The sequence below is a fragment of the Ranitomeya imitator genome, chromosome 5, assembly GCF_032444005.1.
Source record: "Ranitomeya imitator isolate aRanImi1 chromosome 5, aRanImi1.pri, whole genome shotgun sequence".
In the NCBI taxonomy this organism is placed as follows: Eukaryota; Metazoa; Chordata; class Amphibia; order Anura; family Dendrobatidae; genus Ranitomeya; species Ranitomeya imitator.
The window spans coordinates 193,155,597-193,175,182 of record NC_091286.1 but is presented as its reverse complement, the minus strand read 5'-3'; the positions used below and the strand labels follow the sequence as shown (position 1 = coordinate 193,175,182).

At 44.0% G+C, this 19,586-nt stretch overlaps 1 protein-coding gene and 1 non-coding gene across 3 annotated transcripts in view; one reads left to right on the top strand and one right to left on the bottom strand.

Annotated features, from left to right (window-relative positions):
- CCR6 (C-C motif chemokine receptor 6) overlaps positions 1-19,586 on the top strand; it is a 293,164-nt gene that overhangs the window by 41,503 nt on the left and 232,075 nt on the right. For both annotated transcript variants that reach the window (XM_069769454.1, XM_069769455.1), the window contains exon 2: positions 10,228-10,319. The gene's annotated coding sequence lies outside the window, so the exon portion shown is untranslated. The remainder of the gene's footprint in view (positions 1-10,227; positions 10,320-19,586) is intronic.
- On the bottom strand, positions 2,128-2,234 carry LOC138639787 (U6 spliceosomal RNA). The gene has a single exon (XR_011313355.1). It is a non-coding gene; the product is annotated as a U6 spliceosomal RNA (small nuclear RNA).

The following is a 19,586-nucleotide window of genomic DNA, read 5'->3' as shown; positions in this document are numbered from 1 at the left end:
TGACTTATCTCGAGTCTGCCAAACGGTTGAATCCTAGACAGGCTCGTTGGTCGCTGTTTTTCTCCCATTTTGACTTTGTGGTTTCGTACCTTCCGGGCTCTAAAAATGTGAAGGCGGATGCCCTGTCTAGGAGTTTTGTGCCCGACTCTCCGGGTTTGTCTGAGCCGGCGGGTATTCTCAAAGAGGGAGTAATTGTGTCTGCCATCTCCCCTGATTTGCGGCGGGTGCTGCAAAAATTTCAGGCTAATAAACCTGATCGTTGCCCAGCGGAGAAACTGTTTGTCCCTGATAGGTGGACGAATAAAGTTATCTCTGAGGTTCATTGTTCGGTGTTGGCTGGTCATCCTGGAATCTTTGGTACCAGAGATTTAGTGGCTAGATCCTTTTGGTGGCCATCTCTGTCGCGGGATGTGCGTACTTTTGTGCAGTCCTGTGGGATTTGTGCTCGGGCTAAGCCCTGCTGTTCTCGTGCCAGTGGGTTGCTTTTGCCCTTGCCGGTCCCGAAGAGGCCTTGGACACATATCTCTATGGATTTTATTTCGGATCTCCCCGTCTCTCAAAAAATGTCGGTCATTTAGGTGGTTTGTGATCGCTTCTCTAAGATGATCCATTTGGTACCCTTGTCTAAATTACCTTCCTCCTCTGATTTGGTGCCATTGTTCTTCCAGCATGTGGTTCGTTTACATGGCATTCCAGAGAACATCGTTTCTGACAGAGGTTCCCAGTTTGTTTCGAGGTTTTGGCGAGCCTTTTGTGCTAGGATGGGCATTGATTTGTCTTTTTCCTCGGCTTTCCATCCTCAGACAAATGGCCAGACTGAACGAACCAATCAGACCTTGGAAACATATCTGAGATGCTTTGTTTCTGCTGATCAGGATGATTGGGTGTCCTTTTTGCCGTTGGCTGAGTTCGCCCTTAATAATCGGGCCAGCTCGGCTACCTTGGTTTCGCCATTTTTCTGCAATTCTGGGTTCCATCCTCGTTTCTCTTCAGGGCAGGTTGAGTCTTCGGACTGTCCTGGTGTGGATACTGTGGTGGACAGGTTGCAGCAGATTTGGACTCATGTAGTGGACAATTTGACCTTGTCCCAGGAGAAGGCTCAACGTTTCGCTAATCGCAGACGTTGTGTGGGTCCCCGACTTCGTGTTGGGGATTTGGTTTGGTTGTCATCTCGTTATATTCCTATGAAGGTTTCCTCTCCTTAGTTTAAGCCTCGTTTCATTGGTCCGTATAGGATTTCTGAGGTTCTTTATCCTGTGTCTTTTCGTTTGACCTTTCCAGATTCTTTTTCCATCCATAACGTATTCCATAGGTCATTGTTGCGGAGATACGTGACACCTATGGTTCCATCTGTTGATCCTCCTGCCTCGGTTTTGGTGGAGGGGGAGTTGGAGTATATAGTGGAGAAGATTTTGGATTCTCGTGTTTCGAGACGGAAACTCCAGTATCTGGTTAAGTGGAAGGGTTATGGTCAGGAAGATAATTCCTGGGTCTTTGCCTCTGATGTCCATGCTGCCGACCTTGTTCGTGCCTTTCATATGGCTCATCCTGGTCGGCCTGGGGGCTCTGGTGAGGGTTCGGTGACCCCTCCTGAAGGGTGGGGTACTGTTGTGAATTCTGTGGTCGAGCTCCCTCCTGTGGTCACAAGTGGTACTTCGGCTCATTCTGTCTATGGGCTTCCGTTGGTGGATGTGAGTAACATAGTTAGTAAGTAAGTAAGGCCGAAAAAAGACATTTGTCCATCCAGTTCAGCCTATATTCCATCATAATAAATCCCCAGATCTACGTCCTTCTACAGAACCTACTAATTGTATGATACAATATTGTTCTGCTCCAGGAAGACATCCAGGCCTCTCTTGAACCCCTCGACTGAGTTCGCCATCACCACCTCCTCAGGCAAGCAATTCCAGATTCTCACTGCCCTAACAGTAAAGAATCCTCTTCTATGTTGATGGAAAAACCTTCTCTCCTCCAGACGCAAAGAATGCCCTCTTGTGCCCGTCACCTTCCTTGGTATAAACAGATCCTCAGCGAGATATTTGTATTGTCCCCTTATATACTTATACATGGTTATTAGATCATCCCTCAGTCGTCTTTTTTCTAGACTAATAGTAACATAGTTAGTAAAAAAATATGGAACGCTTCACGAATTTGCGTGTCATCCTTACGCAGGGGCCATGCTAATCTTCTCTGTATCGTTCCAATTTTAGTATATGTGCTGCCGAAGCAAGTACTGCGGCTTCTGAGTTTCCTTCCTCAGGGGATGAGGTTAAGTCGTTAGGTGCTGCTCTATTTAACTCCACCTAGTGCTTTGATCCTGGCCTCCAGTCAATGTTCTAGTATTGGTCTTGCTTCCTCCTGGATCGTTCCTGTGGCCTTTCTATCCTGCATAAGCTAAGTTTTGCTTGTGTTGTTTTTGTTTGCTGTTTTTTCTGTCCAGCTTGCTATATTGGTTTTTCTTGCTTGCTAGAAGCTCTGGGACGCAGAGGGAGCACCTCCGTACCGTTAGTCGGTGCGGAGGGTCTTTTTGCCCCCTCTGCTTGGTTGTTTGTAGGGTTTTGTGTTGACCGCAAAGCAATCTTTCCTATCCTCGGTCTGTTCAGTAAGTTGGGCCTCACTTTGCTAAATCTATTCCATCTCTGCGTTTGTAATTTCATCTTAACTCACAGTCATTATATGTGGGGGGCTGCCTTTTCCTTTGGGGTATTTCTCTGAGGCAAGGTAGGCTTATTTTTCTATCTTCAGGGCTAGTTAGTTTCTCAGGCTGTGCGGAGTTGCATAGGGAGCGTTAGGCGCAATCCACGGCTGCCTCTAGTGTGGTTGGATAGGATTAGGGATTGCGGTCAGCAGAGTTTCCACGTCTCAGAGCTCATCTTATGTTTTTTGGTTATTGTCAGGTCACTTTGTGTGCTCTGAACTTCAAGGTCCATTGTGGTTCTGAATTACCTATTCATAACACTGTGCCCGTCGCTGATTGGTCGAGGCAACCTTTATGACATCATCGTCGCCATGGCAACCTTTATGACATCTACGTCGATACTGTGCCCATCGCTGATTGGTCGAGGCGAATTCGCGGCAGACTGTGCCCGTTGCTGATTGGTCGAGGCAACCTTTATGACATCATCGTCGCCATGCTGTGCCCGTCGCTGATTGTTCGAGGCCTGGCGGCCTCGACCAATCAGAGATGCGGGATTTCCAGGACAGACAGACAGACAGAAAGACAGACAGATAGACAGCCAGATGGAAAAACCCTTAGACAATTATATATATAGATGTATATATATTCTAGAATATGCATGTCCCCGTAGTATATGGACAATGATGATTCCAGAATTCGTGGCAGACAGTGCCCGTCGCTGATTGGTCGAGGCAACCTTTATGACATCATCGTCGCCATGGCAACCATTATGACATCATCATCGCTGTGCCCATCGCTGATTGGTCGAGGCCTGGCGGCCTTGACCAATCAGAGACGCGGGATTTCTACGTCGATACTGTGCCAGTCGCTGATTGGTCGAGGCCTGGCGGCCTCGACCAATCAGAGACGTGGGATTTCCAGGACAGACAGACAGACAGAAAGACAGACAGACAGACAGACTGAAAAACCCTTAGACAATTATATATATAGATATGTTTATGTCATCTCCTCCTGTATATAGTATATACCTGTATGTCGTTTCCTCCTGTATATAGTATAAACCTGTGTGTCATCTCCCCTGTATATAGTATATATGTGTGTGTGTCATCTCCCCTGTATATAGTATATACCTGTGTGTCATCTCTTCCTGTATATAGTATACTAGATTGTGGCCCGATTCTAACGCATCGGGTATTTTAGAATATGTATGTCCCCGTAGTATATGGACAATGATGATTCCAGAATTCGTGGCAGACTGTGCCCGTCGCTGATTGGTCGAGGCAACCTTTATGACATCATCGTCGCCATGGCAACCATTATGACATCTACGTCGATACTGTGCCCGTCGCTGAATCAGAAACGTGGGATTTCTACGTCCTTTATGGCATGATCGTCGCTGTGCCCGTCACTGATTGGTCGAGGCCTGGCGGCCTCGACCAATCAGAGACGCGGAATTTCCAGGACAGACAGACAGACAGACAGAAAGACAGACAGACAGACAGACGGAAAAACCCTTAGACAATTATATATATAGATATCTGTGTGTCATCTCCTCCTGTATTAGACCTCGTTCACACGCTATTTGCTTAGTATTTTTACCTCAGTATTTGTGATAAATCCCCAACCAACAGGAAGCCCTCCCCCCTGGCAGTATATATTCGCTCACTCTTACACATAATAGACAGGTCATGTGACTGACAGCTGCCGTATTTCCTATATGGTACAGTTGTTGCTCTTGTAGTTTGTCTGCTTATTAATCAGATTTTTATTTTTGAAGGATAATACCAGTCTTGTGTGTGTTTTAGGGCGAGTTTCATGTGTCAAGTTGTGTGTTTTGAGTTGCGTGCGGCGACATGCACGTAGCGACTTTTGTGAGATGAATTTTGTGTGGCGACATGCGTGTAGCAACTTTGTGTCGAGTTGCATGTGACAGGTTAGTGTAGCAAGTTGTGTGCAACAAGTTTTGCGCATGGCGAGTTTTGCGCGTGGCGAGTTTTATGTGTGGTGCGTTTTGAGTATGTGCAAGTTTTGTGTGAGGCAACTTTTGCATGTGTTGCAACTTTTGTGCATGTGGCAATTTTTTCGCGTGTGCAAGTTTTGCGTGTGGTGAGTTTTCCATGAGGTGAGTTTTCCACATGTGGCGAGTTTTGCGTGAGCCTAGTTTTGCACGTGGCGAGTTTTGAGCAGCGACTTTTGTTTTTCGACTTTTATGTGGCGAGGTTGGTGTATGTGTGGTGAAATGTGTGCTGATGGTGGTATATGTGTTCAAGCACGTGGTAGTGTGTGGCGCATTTTGTGTGTGTTCATATCCCCGTGTGTGGTGAGTATCCCATGTCGGGGCCCCACCTTAGCGACTGTACGGTATATACTCTTTGGCGCCATCGCTCTCACTCTTTAAGTCCCCCTTGTTCACATCTGGTGGCTGTCAATTTGCCTCCAACACTTTTCCTTTCACTTTTTTCCCATTATGTAGATGGGAGCAAAATTGTTTGGTGAATTGGAATGCGCGGGGTTAAAATTTCGCCTCACAACATAGCCTATGACACTCTCGGGGTCCAGACGTGTGACTGTGCAAAATTTTGTGGCTGTAGCTGCGACGGTGCAGATGCCAATCCTGGACATACACACATACACACACACACACACACACACACACACACACACATTCAGCTTTATATATTAGATATGTGTTTGGAAGTACTTATATATTTTCTATATGGACATATTAGGCATCATCATATAATGCTGCATATAAACACATAGACGTGAAACGCTGAGTGTATATAAATATGTAGGAAAAAAATCTGTTATTATTTAACAGTGTGAACTCTATATTTTCCACATAAGCATACTAGGTGTAATAATATAAAGCTGCTTATATATGTATTGTAAGGAGGCTAATGGCTGTGTAGTCAATGGGAGGTATGTGTTGCAGAGATGGCTGCTCCTTGCGCTGCAACCCGGAGTATTTTGCTTTAGTGCATCTGGGTCAGGATTGTGGGTAGCTATGAGAGGTGGGCGGTTCTAGCTACCCACATAAATCACCTGTGGGTGTGGTTACAGCCTACATAATGGAGGATGTTGTTTGGCACATGGTCTGTGTGCAGAGAGGGAGAAGCCTTCCTGTGTGTGGGGCTCCAGACAGAGCCTGCGTGCTGGACATTGCCCAGATTGTGTGCCCACAGGACTGGGGGATCATAATCCGGCTAAAGACATTTGTGTTGTTTTGCCTACTCTAAAGTCCATGAACCTTTTGTTATTGCTGCCGGGTTTATGAAGCAAATAAACCCACATGGACCTTTAAGAGAACATGTCTCCTGTCTTCTTCCTGTCACACCTGAGTGAGTATGTAAAGGAAGGGCCAGGCGGTGCTAGAGTGATAGTCATGGCTGACAGTAATCCTTGTATGGCTCCTTGGCCCCTTCCCCATAAAAGTACACATTTCTCTGCTGTGTTACTCCTGTGCTGGCTTTCTGCATCATCTGGACTTGCACGATATGGGGATGGTTTCTTCACAGACGGCTCCGAAATAAAAGAGACACACTCCGGGTTAACTTCAACGACAACTTCTTTACTCAGCAAAGCTTGGTCAATTACCGGCACTTTGGATAACGCATACAACACATTCTTCTCTGCCCCTGCTCTGTCCTTTCCTTCTCTATATTCAGCCCCGGGTCGGACCACTTCTTGCTGTCCCACAGAATCTATTCCATCTGGAATTCTTGCCTCACATCGGGGAGTTCTATACCGTTTTGCGCCAGTTCTAAGTACTGCCACCCTGGCAAAGATCTGCCACATCTTGTGTGTAGTGACCGTGCTGACCTGTCTTCTTGCCTTCTTACTCTATAGGGACAGACGTCCTTCAGCTGCATCCGCAGCGCTTCAGTTCTCTTTTCCTCCTAGAGGAATCTTTTCTTTGCAGCTGTTCTATCCTGGGCCCCATCTTAAACGTTGCAGGGCACAGCGACTTCTGGTCAGGCAGCCCTATAATATAAAGCTGCTAATATATGTATGGTAAGGAGGCTAGTGGCCTTGTAGTCAATGGGAGGTATGTGTGGCAGAGATGCAACCCGGAGTATTTTCCTTTAGTGCACCTGGGTCTGTGTTGTGGGTAGCTATGAGAGATGGGCGGGTCTGGCTACCCACATACCTCACCTGTGGGTGTGGTTACAGCCTACATAAAGGAGGCTGTTGTTTTGCACATGGTCTGTGTGCAGAGAGGAGAAGCCTTCCTGTGTGTGTTAGGAGTCGAGTTTCCTCTGCTGCACAGGGGGAATCTCGATCCGTGTCTGCTGTGGTCTCCCATTCTGCTTCGGCCGCAGTGGGCTCTGCTCAGAGGAGGCGTCGCTCCCAGCGTCTTGCTGGGACTGATTCTGTGCAAAGGGTAACTGCTGCCTTTTCTGGCTCTCCTGTTGTACCCTGCACTGATCTGCTGCGAGCGGGCTTCTCTGGGACTAAGTCCTTATTTGCACACACTGAGCATGCCCAGGGCAAGATCTCCCGTTGGAGATCGAGGGTCACATGCTCAGGTACTGCAGCACATCCCATTGGTCCTTTTGGCAGGTCCTGAAAGGGCAAAACTTCTGTAGCTGTTTCCTGTGCTGCAGCTATATAAACTGCGCATGACCGCTAGTATTGTCTTGATATTATGTGTGTGTGTAGATGGATGTATGTCGATGGATGAAAGCTCCTAAGTATCCCTCCCTAGAGTTGTTGACTGCTCGTGGATGATGGTAGCTATCTAGAGCCCGACTAGCCATCTGCATGTAACACACATCACAGCGTCCTGTTGCTGTGCCCGCCAGTACGGCGCCGTGCGCTTCCTCTGCGCTTTCCTTACCCAAGCCTGGGTGGTTAGTGGCGTCCGTCAGTGCGGCACCGCATGCACTCTCGTGCCTATAGATTCTATTTTATAAGTTTCCTTACACACCCAGTTGCGGTGTTGTGCCAGCAAGTGTCTAATCGGACTTCAATCCTGTGTAGGGGTTGAGTTCGCTGACTTCTTGCTCGCGCTCTATGTGCGGTACTGCGGTCCTGTGACGCAACAGGATCGCTTCCTTCACGCAGGGTGAAGTTAACCCATGTGTGTATACTTAGTACCGCCATATAGTCTGTCTTACTAGCAGCAGGGTCTTTTACCTGCACGGTGGACCTCGGACTGCGAACGCACCTAGTTTCATATTATCTATACTTGGTGCATTCCGCCGGTCCTTAACAGTGTGTGGGGCTCCAGACCAAGCCTGCGTGTTGGATATTGCCCAGCCTGTGTACCCACAGGCCTGAGGGATCAGGATCTGACTATCATGATACGTTCCAGGGTTTAATCCTGTCTGGCCATTTTTCTGGGCGGATCATGTCAAGAGTTAACTTTGCTCTGCCTCATTCTGGGTTCAGGTGTGCTATTTAGCTCCGATGCATCTTGCTGGCGGTGTCAGCTATAGTTCTGCCTTTGGGGTGTGAACCTGACTCTGGTAGCTCTTGATCTGTCCTGCTGTGATCCCTGACTTGCCCCGTGTCTGTTGGCTCCCTCTGTCTGCCCTTTTTTCCAGTGTTTCCCTGTTTGTTTCCCTGTTTTTGACTTGGCTCATATTCGGACTCGCTTCTGCCTTCTGTCTTTGTCTTATCCGCTTCTGACCGTTGCTGAACCCCCTGGCTTGTTCCTACCACGTATACTGCTGCTACTATTGGTACTTCTGCTTCTGATGTTTTGACTTGGCTTGTCTGACCGCTCTCTCGCCACTTGGTGGCATCTGTGCTACTACTCTTTGTGTGCAGTCTCACTTCCCTCTCAAGCTCGCCATGGTGGAGGTTGCGCTATACTGCACTGCAGCAGCATGACACCGGCTAAGGACATTTGTGTTATTCTAGATTGTGAGCCCAATCGGGGACAGCGATGATAATGTGTGCAAAACTGTAAAGCGCTGCGGAATATGTTAGCGCTATATAAAAAATAAAGATTATTATTATTATTTTGCCTGCTCTAATGGCCATGAACCTTTTATTGTTGCTGCCGGGTTTGTGAAGCAAATAAACTCACATGGAGTTTTAAAAGTACGTGTCTCCTGTCATCTTCCTGCCACACCTGAGTGAATATGAAATCCTTACAGTATATATATATATATATATATATATATATATATTACTGTGAGCCCTCGCGGGCAGGGTCCTCCCTCCTTATGTACTCGTGTGCCTTGTTATCTGCTCATGTTTAATGTATTTGTCTATATTTGCCCCGTATTCACATGTAAAGCGCCATGGAATAAATGGCGCTATAAAAATGTATAATAATAATAATAATAATAATATTTCAGCATGACTTCTCATTTCTATTTATTTTTATGCATCTGCTGATTGTTTCAATAAAAATTGTGTGTGACCGGGATCCAAGGGGTAAAGTTTCTCCTTGCAGAGAGTGACATGTTAAGCATGCAGAGATAAGGAGACTTTTAAGCAGCAATGCTCCTCTGGGAAATATGCAAATTGTCTCTGCAGAGAGGAAGAGGACTAGAACTCTAGTGCCACCTACAGGAACTAGCAATCCTAAAAGTCAATGTCAACACTTTAATGAGTCTTTTCACATAACTTAGGATAAAATCCAAAATCAGATTCTCATTTTGCAGAAACTGTGTTTTGGGGTACTGCCCCTCACCAGTGCAAATTGTGAAATCTGATTTGGCTGTATGAGAGGCGTCTGACTGGAATCCAAGGGGTAACGGTTCTCCTTGCGGAGAGTGACATATTAAGCATTCCAAAATGAGAAGACTTTGGGAAATATGCAAATTGTCTCTTCATAAATGAAGAGGACTAGAACTCTAGTACCCCCTAAAGAAAGTGGCAATTATAAAAGTCAATGTTGACTCTTTAACAAGCCTTGTCAGCCAAAACCAGATTCTCAATTTGCAGATACTGTGTTTCAGGGTGCTACTCTCATCAGTGCAAATTGTGAGATCTGATTTGACTGTGTGAGAGGCGTCTGACCGGGATCCAAGTGGTAATGTTTCTCCTTGCGGAGTGTGTCATGTTAATCATGCCAAGAGTGACATGTTAAGCATGCCGAGATAAGGAGACTTTTAAACTGCAAGGCTCTGTCTTTTCAGAGAGGAAGAGGACTAGAACTCTATAGTTCTATAGAACACCTATAGAAACTAGGAATCCTAAAAGTCAATGTCGACCCTTTAACTAGCCTTGTCACATGACTTAGGATAAAAGTCTAAACCAGAATCTCAATTTGCAGACATTGTGTTTCGGGGTATTTTGTATTACTAATTTTCTTGGTGGTCTGTGCCTGCAACTAGTCTGTTTGCGCTAAATATATAGCATGCTATTTGATTTTAAAGAAAACTATTGAATACACTTAGTGTTTTATTAAAGCATTCGATGTGCTATGTTCCTTAGCACATCATTCTATTTGTTGGTAATACACTTTTATTCTGTGCCATATAAGGAAGCAAATAAAAACTACATGAATTAGTTGTAATTTTTTTTAAAATTCGTTTGGATTAGTTGTAATTTGCTTATGATATTTCTCAGTATTGAAAATCTTGATATCATGTTACAGTGTATTAAATTATTATTTTTTCTTTTTTTAGCGACTTTACTATTAAAGCAAAAGAAGCTTCTCGCAAGCAATCATTTCATTTTCAACAACAATTTAAAGATTTTTAAAGATATTTAATTTACGGTAAGGAACTTCATGAAACATATGACATTTCGCTCAAAAATACATACCTGCAGTCTTGAGCTACTCGAATATTCAAAATTCAAGAACAACAATGTGCCTGTAGGAAAACCAATGAACATTTTTATAACCACAGTTAACCTTTTTCGCACACCATCTGTAAGCATGTTTACACTTAAAAACACTGTTGTGGTTAACATGAAAGTGTAGTTTTTCATATAAATGTAACGTATCTGGTTAACATTATTAGGGTTAAACATTAACTGTTTATTACAGTACTTTCATACATTATAATTTTACAACACATGAACTTGCATGCCAACACAATGCAATTCAATGACAGTGGAGTTCATGTATGTGTATGAATAGTATGTATTCGATTGGAAACCTGATTGCTGTTTTTTTCATATATTTTCTTGCATACTTGATTTTAATCTTATTTAATGTTACTGTTAATATCAGTGTATAAAGTATATACTTTTGACAGATTTGTAGCAGAAATTGCGGTGACTAAAATTTGTATATTTCTGATAAATTATACTATCACAGAAATGTATTCAATAAATTAGCAGTTTGTAAATTTAGCTTTAGATTGCATGCATCTTGTTTTGCATATGATAGGTTGCATATTTAATTATGGTAACACCAATAATGCATTCATCTTGTACAATGTGCGTGAAAGACCGCGTACACTGCTAATTTGCAATTTCATTATTTTTAGGCCTATAGTCAATTGTTTATTAATTAAAAACATATTTTGGAGCAATATCATGGTGCTGTACTCTTGTTCTGATGATGGTTTTCCTTCATAATTAATGTACTGATGATGGTTCTGGTGCTGAGTTTATGTGCTCATAGTGTTTCTGGTGCTTTTTTCATGTATTAATGTTGTCTCTAGGGCTATATTTATATACTGATGATGTTTATTTGATGTATTCATGTACTGATGGTGGTTCTCCTGTTAATTCATGTGCTGATGTTGGTTCTGGTGATGTATTCCTGTACTAATGATAGTTATGGTACTGTATTCATGTGATGATGATGGTTCTGAAATTTTATTACTGTAATATCCTGATGGAGGTTCTGGTGTTGTATTCCTGTATTTATAATTCTTTCCAGCTATATGAATATACAGATGTTGCTTTGGGTGCTGTATTCATGTACTGATGATGGTTCTGACGGTGTATTCATATGCTGATGTTTGATTTGGTATTATATTCATGTACTGATGATGTTTCTGGTGCTTTATTCCAGTATTGATAATGGTTCTGGTGCGTTATTCATATTATGATGGTGGTTCTGGTACAGTATTCATGTACTAATTGTGGTTCGGGTGTTACATTCATATTTCACTCATGTCCTGATGATGGTTTTGATGCTGAATTCATGTGCTGTTGATGGTATTAGTACTGAATAAATGTGCTAATGATGGCTCTAGTGCTGTATTCCTGTTTTGATGGTGATTTCGGTGCTGTGTTCATTTACTTATGGCTCTTCCAGTTCTCCATTCATATATTGATGGTGGCTTTAGTGATATATTCACTTACTGATGATGGTTCTGGTGCTGGATTCATATACTGATGAAGGTTTTGGTGTTGTATTGTTCTGATGGTGGTTCTGGTGATGAATTCCTGTGCTGATGATTGTTTTAAGGCTGTGTCCCTGTACTGTTGGTGGTTCCGGTGCTGTATTCATCTTCAGATTGTGGTTCTGGTGCTGTACAGATGTTGCAATCCATAACTTGTCAAATGACATTCTGCATAATTTATATAGGGCTACAGTACATATCCTGTTTGTTCAGTACAGATCAAGGAAAAGTGCTGGTCATAATTTGGGATGACTAGGGCTGAGGCCGATATAATGAGTGCTTAAGGAATGCTAATTAAATCCCCCAAGGACATTTTGTTACCTCTTCATCTCTGCCACTGGTTTGCCATGACAGGGAGGTGCCAGAAGACCACAGCATCTGAGTTTACGTATTCCTGTACTGAATAGAAGCACTTCTCCCTCATATTAAATGATACAGGTTTCTTTCAGCAGTGCAGGGGTTAAACTGTTCAGATTGGAGTCTCTGTAACTTTCTGCTAGGAGAAACTCAGCAGTACAGTATCAGCCACTCCCCTCTCCTATATATTCTTGGCTCTGGCAATCTGGATCGCCAGTGTTAAGACTTGTACTACCTGGTGAGGAGTGGAGGATTCGATGTTCGGTAAAGACGTTTTGGGGAGTTGTTCTGTGACTGTTGCTTGGAGTTTTGGCTGTGTGCATAGTCCCCATCCTCTCCTATTTTGTTTACCTTTCTAATATCTCCAGTGTTTCCCTCTATTGTCCGTGAGTATATATTTTGTATGATTGATATCTTCATTTATCTCTGCACGCCATTCCTTGTTTGTCTGGTTTATGTATTTACATAAACTATTACTCTCCACTTTCCTGGGAGGCGGAGGGGACAGATAAGGGTTGATTCAGGAGTACAGCAAGGTACATGGCCCCAGCATCTTCACCGTCAGATGTAACCTCCTGGGGAGCATGTATAGGTAGGGTGCTCATAGAGTTAAGGACAGGGTAGGAGTCCCTGGCCCCAGCTTATCAGACAGCAGAATTGTGACAATGTCATTCCACAGTGACCTTTATTATAACACCAATCTGTGTCCATGTTCTAAACTCAGGTCTGGCTGGCTTTCAAGTCTCCTGCAAAACCTTATTTATACAGTGACCAAACGCATGCATCATTATCTTAATGTCCAGAAGATACCTTGGACTGTGTCACAAAGGTGTACACCACAACTGTAACCACTGTGACAAATTTATGAAAAAACACATGAGACGCTTAGCACAAAATTTGGCCAAAAAATGTGAGCCCATCCACCAACGTCAAGGTAATCTCATGGATCGGATGGGTCCCTGACCTGACTGCCTAGTGTAGACACTTACCTCTGGCTAATATCATGGTAAAGCCTGCATTTATAGGAAGGTCGGAACCAAATGTGCTTGGATGTAATTAAAATCACCCCGCCCTTCACCATGCTGTGATTTTAATGGATGGGCTCACATTTTTTGGCCAAATTTTGTGCTAAGCATCTCATGTGTTTTTTCATAGATTTCACAAGCCATTATGCTATTCACATTTCATGTATCACACATTCCCTTGCTTTAGTAATTGAGTGCAGCCATTCATCTATTTGCTTAAGTTGTTTTTGGTTATGCACTAGTTCAGACTAGTTCGCTGTTAAGTCAGTTTACCATTACTCCCTGTGACAAAGTCACTGGCAAAGTGCTGGAGGCAAGATACATTTCACTGAGGATATTAGCTTCAATGATTTGATTACCAGATGTCACGGGTTTACCACGACAGAGAGGAGCTATAAGACCGCAGCATCTGATTTCTCCTACTTGTGCACTGATTAGAAGCCCTTCTCCTTCTTATTAAATGGTGTAAATTTCTTTTAGCAATGCAGGGGCTAATCTGCACAGTGGACAGCTCCAGCAGCATTAAGGCTCTCAGCCACGCACTGTTAGCCTCTCCCATCTCCTATATAAACTGGGTCCTGGCTAGCACTTATTGTCAGAGTAGCTTATGCTGCATGGCTGGTAGTTGTTGGCATTTATAGGAGAAGGTGCTTGGTAGATTTATCTGTTACATTTGCTAGGTTTTAAGTCTGTGATAATTCCCTTTCTTCTCTTAAATTGGTTTAACCCCATCCTCCATTCCCCAGTGCATTCCTCTGTTGTATGTGTGAGTATATTTGCATGATTGGTATTTTTCATTACCCCGGTTCATATTACCTTGTTATTCTGGTTGGTGGATAACGGTACACTACTACTCCACTCTTCACTGGGCGGGGAAGTGTACAGACATAAGGCAGATTCAGGGGCTAAGGCAAGGCATGTGGCCTCGGCATCATCACCATCAGAAGTAGTTTGTGAAGCAGGGCAAACCAGGGTGCCCTCTATCGTTAGGGACAGGGAAAGAGCTCCTGCCTCAGGACACCCAACAACAGAGTCATAACACCAGAATTTTGCTCCAGGGCTGGGTTTTTGTGGACAACAATAGAGAGGGTGAGAGGTTGTCCACCGTATCTCCACCCCAGGGTGTGGTCTGGAGTTTAAATAGTCAGCTTCTTGAGGCATTCAGTGGTCAGTGTGTCTGGAGAGGCTGATTCTAGAGAAGCGTTTGTGTTTGTGCTAACCTGAACTGTGTGTTTTAGGCAATCCTGAGCGGGCGGATGCCCACTACCACAAGGACTGTGCTTTTGTGTTACCACTTTGTTTTTTTTCCAGTTTTTTTTTTTTTGCCCAATAGGCCGTGCTTATCTCTACTTCACCATGGTTTATGTCGCATTTACAGCTCTGCCAAAAATTAAGAGACCACTGCAAAATTTTCAGTGTGTCTGAAACAACAATGTTAATGTTTAAAAATCAATGTTTTGTGGAATAACCATGATTTTTATTCACAACTTTCATCACTGGTCCTCCACCAAATATCACATTGGGTGCAAGACACTGTGGCTTGTATGCCTCTCCAGGTCTCTGTCTAACCATTAGACGACCAGGTGTTGATCTGGGAATGCTTCAGCAAGTCTGGGCTGGAATTGGTCAAGTTGTTCTTTGCAAAGGACATATGAATCAAGCCGCATACAAGGTTATGCTGGAAAAACAGTTGATTCCTTCTGCTCAGGCAATGTTCCCCAACTCTGCGGACTGGTTTTTCCAGCAGGACAATGCGCCATGCCACAGATCTAGGTCAATCAAGGTGTGGATGAAGGACCACCACATCAAATCCCTGTCATGGCCAGCCCAATCTCCAGACCTGAACCACATTTAAAACCTCTGGAATGTAATCAAGAAGAAAATGGATAGTCACAAGCCATCAAGCAAAGAAAAACTGCTTGAATTTTTGTACAAGGAGTGGCATAATGTCACCAAAAAGCAGTGTGAAAGTCTGGTGGAAAGCATGCCAAGATGCATGAAAGCTGTGTTTAAAAATCATGGTTATTCATTTTTTGTTATTTTGACCATTTCTCATTTTCAGAAAATAAATACAAAATTTATTGCTTGGAGACATGTTGTCGGACGTTTATAAAATAAAAGAACAATATACATTTTACTCAAAAACATACCTATAAAGAGAAAGATCATTTTTACCAGAGCTGTATAATATATTTAGACAATTTTTTTCTATTTATATAGACTTTGAGTCTTTAGTGGCTTTGCTGTTTAGCTGTATAATATACCAGTGAAGATCTTAGAGACAGTGTTCCAAGTGTCTACCTCCATGCACAGCTGAGTGAGCCAATCTACCACAGGTGGTGTTAGAAATGTGGGCAGTGTTCCCAGGGAACACGTGTGACTGCTACAAGTGGTACTGCATGTCCAGGGTGAAGCCGGCCAAAAGTCATCAAATGACATCAGGCAAAATGGAGGACTCGATTAAAGATCGGGTACAAGCGCAGCAGCAACAGCACCAAAAACAGTTATAGCAGTAACAGATGGCACAACAAGAGACCAGTTAGCTGCTTATACAAGAGATGCCACAACAGCAGCAACAAACTGAGTTGCTCTCAGAGGGGGTTGGTGGAAGGCTTCCAGCCCCTCCCCAAAGTCCAGGTCACTACACTGTACATCCGGAAGCCGGTAAGACAAGCTATGCAATAAATGACCCCGGGTGATGATGTGGATGTTTTTTTGACTGTTTTTGAGCAGGTAGCAGAACGTGAGAAACTATCGTCACTGGGCAAAGGTGCTGGCCCCCTATCTAAATGGCAAGCCTCAAAACACTGCAAAGAAAACCAGGGAAATGGAGGTAATACGCTAAATGAAGAATCATCGAACATGTAGCCCAAATTTAGGACAGGATTGCGAGGGTGATGCCGATTTGGAGGGAGAGCATCCTTCAAGCACAAGAGGCCCAGGGAAGGGTCCACAATCAGTCAGCAAGACTGAGACAATTTAGCCCTGTAGACTGGGTGTTGGTGTTGATCCCACAGTGGAAAGTAAGTTAATCGCCAAGTGGCAAGAGCCATATGAGGTGGTCGAAAAGTTGAGTGACGTCAACTACTAAGTCAACCAGCCAGGGAGAAGAAAGCCATACTAGGTGCACCACAATAATTTGCTCAAGATATGGTGAGACAGGGAACCGGTGGAAGTGACGTTCTTATGGGCCAATCCTGAAGCCAGGGTCGATAATGTAAAAGTGGCAGAGACACTGTCACTGACCCCGAAGCAATAATGCAGAGAGTTGCTTCAGTAGAGTCGGGACTTGTTTTCCGAGTTGTCAGGTTGTACACATGGTGTGGAGCATGAAATCCTGACAGAACCGCATGTGAGGGTGAACCAAAAGCCGTATCGGATTCCCAAAGCTGGCCAGGAGGTGATCTCCGAAGAGCTGAGTAAAATGCTGTGTTTGGGCATCATCGAGGAGTCTAAGAGCGACTTTGTCCTTGTGCCGAAGCCCGATTGAAAGTGGTGTTTTTGTAATGACTACAGAAGGCTGAATGAGGTGTCCAAGTTCGATGCATATCCAATGCACCAGGTCAATGAACTCATTGAGAGGCTAGGGTCAGCCAGGTATCTCACCACTCTGGACCTAATAATAGGGTACTGGCAAATTCTCCTGTCCCCAAGTGCCAAAGAGAAGATGGCCTTCTCTACACCCGACTGGTGCTTTCAATACACCAGGATGCCATTCGGTCTGCACGGAGCCCCAGCTTCTTTCCAGTGGGCCATGTATCAGATCCTAATCTCTAATAAAAAGTATGCTGCAGTTTATCTGGTCGACATTGTGATCTTCAGCCCAGATTGAAGAAGTCATCTACAGAAGATCCGAGTGGAACCGGATAAGCTGAGGAAGGCAGGGTTTCCCATAAACCCAAAGAAGTGTGCCATGGGGAAAGAAGAGGCTAAATACTTGGGCTATACAGGCAAAATCAAGCAGCAAGTAGGTAAGTTAGGGGCTTTCCACAATTGGCTGCAATCGAACTCTAAGAAACAAGTTCGGATGTTTCTGGGAATTGTGGGATACTATTGGCGATTTATCCCAAATTTCGCCACGATAGCTGCCCCCCTGACTGATTTTCTTGGGAGCACAAAGACGTTGTTGGCCAAATGGTCTTATGAAGCAGAGACAGCGTTCCAGGAGTTGAAGCTCACCATGTATAAGCAGCCGGTCTTGATCGCACCTTACTTCAGTAGGGAATTCGTGGTCTGGTCGGACTCCTCAGAGGTGGGGTTGGGGGCATGTTATCCTAGGAAATAAATGGGGATTAATTTCATATCCTATATTTAAGCATAAAACTCTCTACCTGTGAGAAAAACTATGCCATCATGGAAAAAGAGTGCTTTGCCATCAAATGGGCAATTGACACGCTGAGGTACTACCTGTTAGGCCAGAATTTCAAGTTACTGTCAGACCATGCACCCCTGAAATGAATGAGTGAAAGGAATCGAAAGAATGCCTGGGTGACTAGGGGGTTTCTGGTGCTCCAGGACCACAGCTTCCATGTGGAGCATAAGCCACAGAAATTACATGGTACTGCAGATGATCTGTCCACACTTCCCTGCTTAGTGATTGAAGGTTGCGTAAACACTTTGCTTTGGGCAGAGGGGGGAGATATGGGACAAAGTTCCTGGCAAGGTGCTGAAGGGGAGAAACGTTTCACTGAGGCTATTGGCTTAAGTGATTTGAAACCCAGTGATTTGTGCTCTAGCACGCTATGTGCTGAGAGGAGTTATTCAGCCATTTTAAGGTCTGGGTTTTTGTGGACAACAATAGAGCTGGTGGGAGGTTGTCCACCTTATCTCCAACACAGGGTGTGGTCTTGGGTTTAAAAAATCGGCCTCCTAAGGCATTCAGTGCTCAGTGTGTCTTGAGAAGGTAACTCCAAAGAAGTGTTGGTGTTTATGCTAACCTGAACCATGTGTTTTTGCTAACCCTGAGTGGGTGGATCCTCACTACCACAAGGACTGTGCTTTGTGTTACCACTTTATTTTGTTTTCCATGTTTTCCGTGTTTATTTTTACTTCAACATGGTTTGTGCAACATATATAACAAACTAGTGAAGATCTTAAAGATAATAATAATAATGTTTATTTTTATATAGCGCTAACATATTCCGCAGCGCTTTACAGTTTGCACACATTATCATCGCTGTCCCCGATGGGGCTCACAATCTAAATTCCCTATCAGTATGTATTTGGAATGTGGGAGGAAACCGGAGTATCCGGAGGAAACCTACGGAGAACATACAAACTCCTTGCAGATGTTGTCATTGATGGGATTTGAACCCAGGACTCCAGTGCTGCAAGGCGGCAGTGCTATCCACTGAGCCACCGTGCTGCCCAGTATTCCCTTGTCTACCTCAGTGCACAGCTGAGTTGACTGATCTACCACATCAAATAAAGTATATCTCTATATTGTCACCTTTTTACTGTGTGTTGTGAATCAGAAGTTCAGACTGCTCTGTCTGCTTTGTTATACTCATCTCCAGACTGCGCAGATTACTCATCTATCACATACATTTTATCCTTTGTCAATTCTGTATAAGTTCTATCCTATAAGTCCTATAAGTACATCAACCGTCTTTGCAGTCATCAGACTTTCTAGATTCTCCGAAGTGTGCTTATAGCTCTGCTGTATTATCTATCAGTCTTCAAAAGGGGACGGGTTATTCCTCATGGACAGGCATCTGTTTTTACATGTCATATTTGCCAGTGGGACCCCAGGGGTTATAGCCAGGGTTGGGCTGGCCTGATGGGGTATCGGGAAAATCCCCGGTGGGCCCGTGCTGAGGAGAGAGTGAAAAAAATACTAATTTTTGGACTATAAGATGCAGTTTTTTCCTCCAAAAAATTGGAGGAAAATGGGGGTGCGTCATATAGTCCTGATGTACTTGCTGTGGATAGGGAGGTGGAGGAGCATCAGCAGCGGGTCACAAAGGGTAGGAGCCGGCTGCTGTGGCTATCACCTGTGACCAAGACCAAGGAAGATTGACAGTCTTGTATTTCTTCCATTTTAACAAAACAAAACAAAACAACACTGATATAGTGCAGTGCACATTTTTACAGATCTTTTGCACACTATATAGTTTGCTAAACAGCACATGGTTTAGAGATAGAGGCCACAAATGAACAATTAATAAAACTGTTTATGGTAGCTGTAGTGTGGGGCCCTAAAGTCAATTCCCCTAGACTCTCAATTCTAAATGTTTGATTCTAGTCACTCTGCTTGCCTTTCGTGTGGCTGCTGGTGTGGTGATGGATGATCCTAGGGCA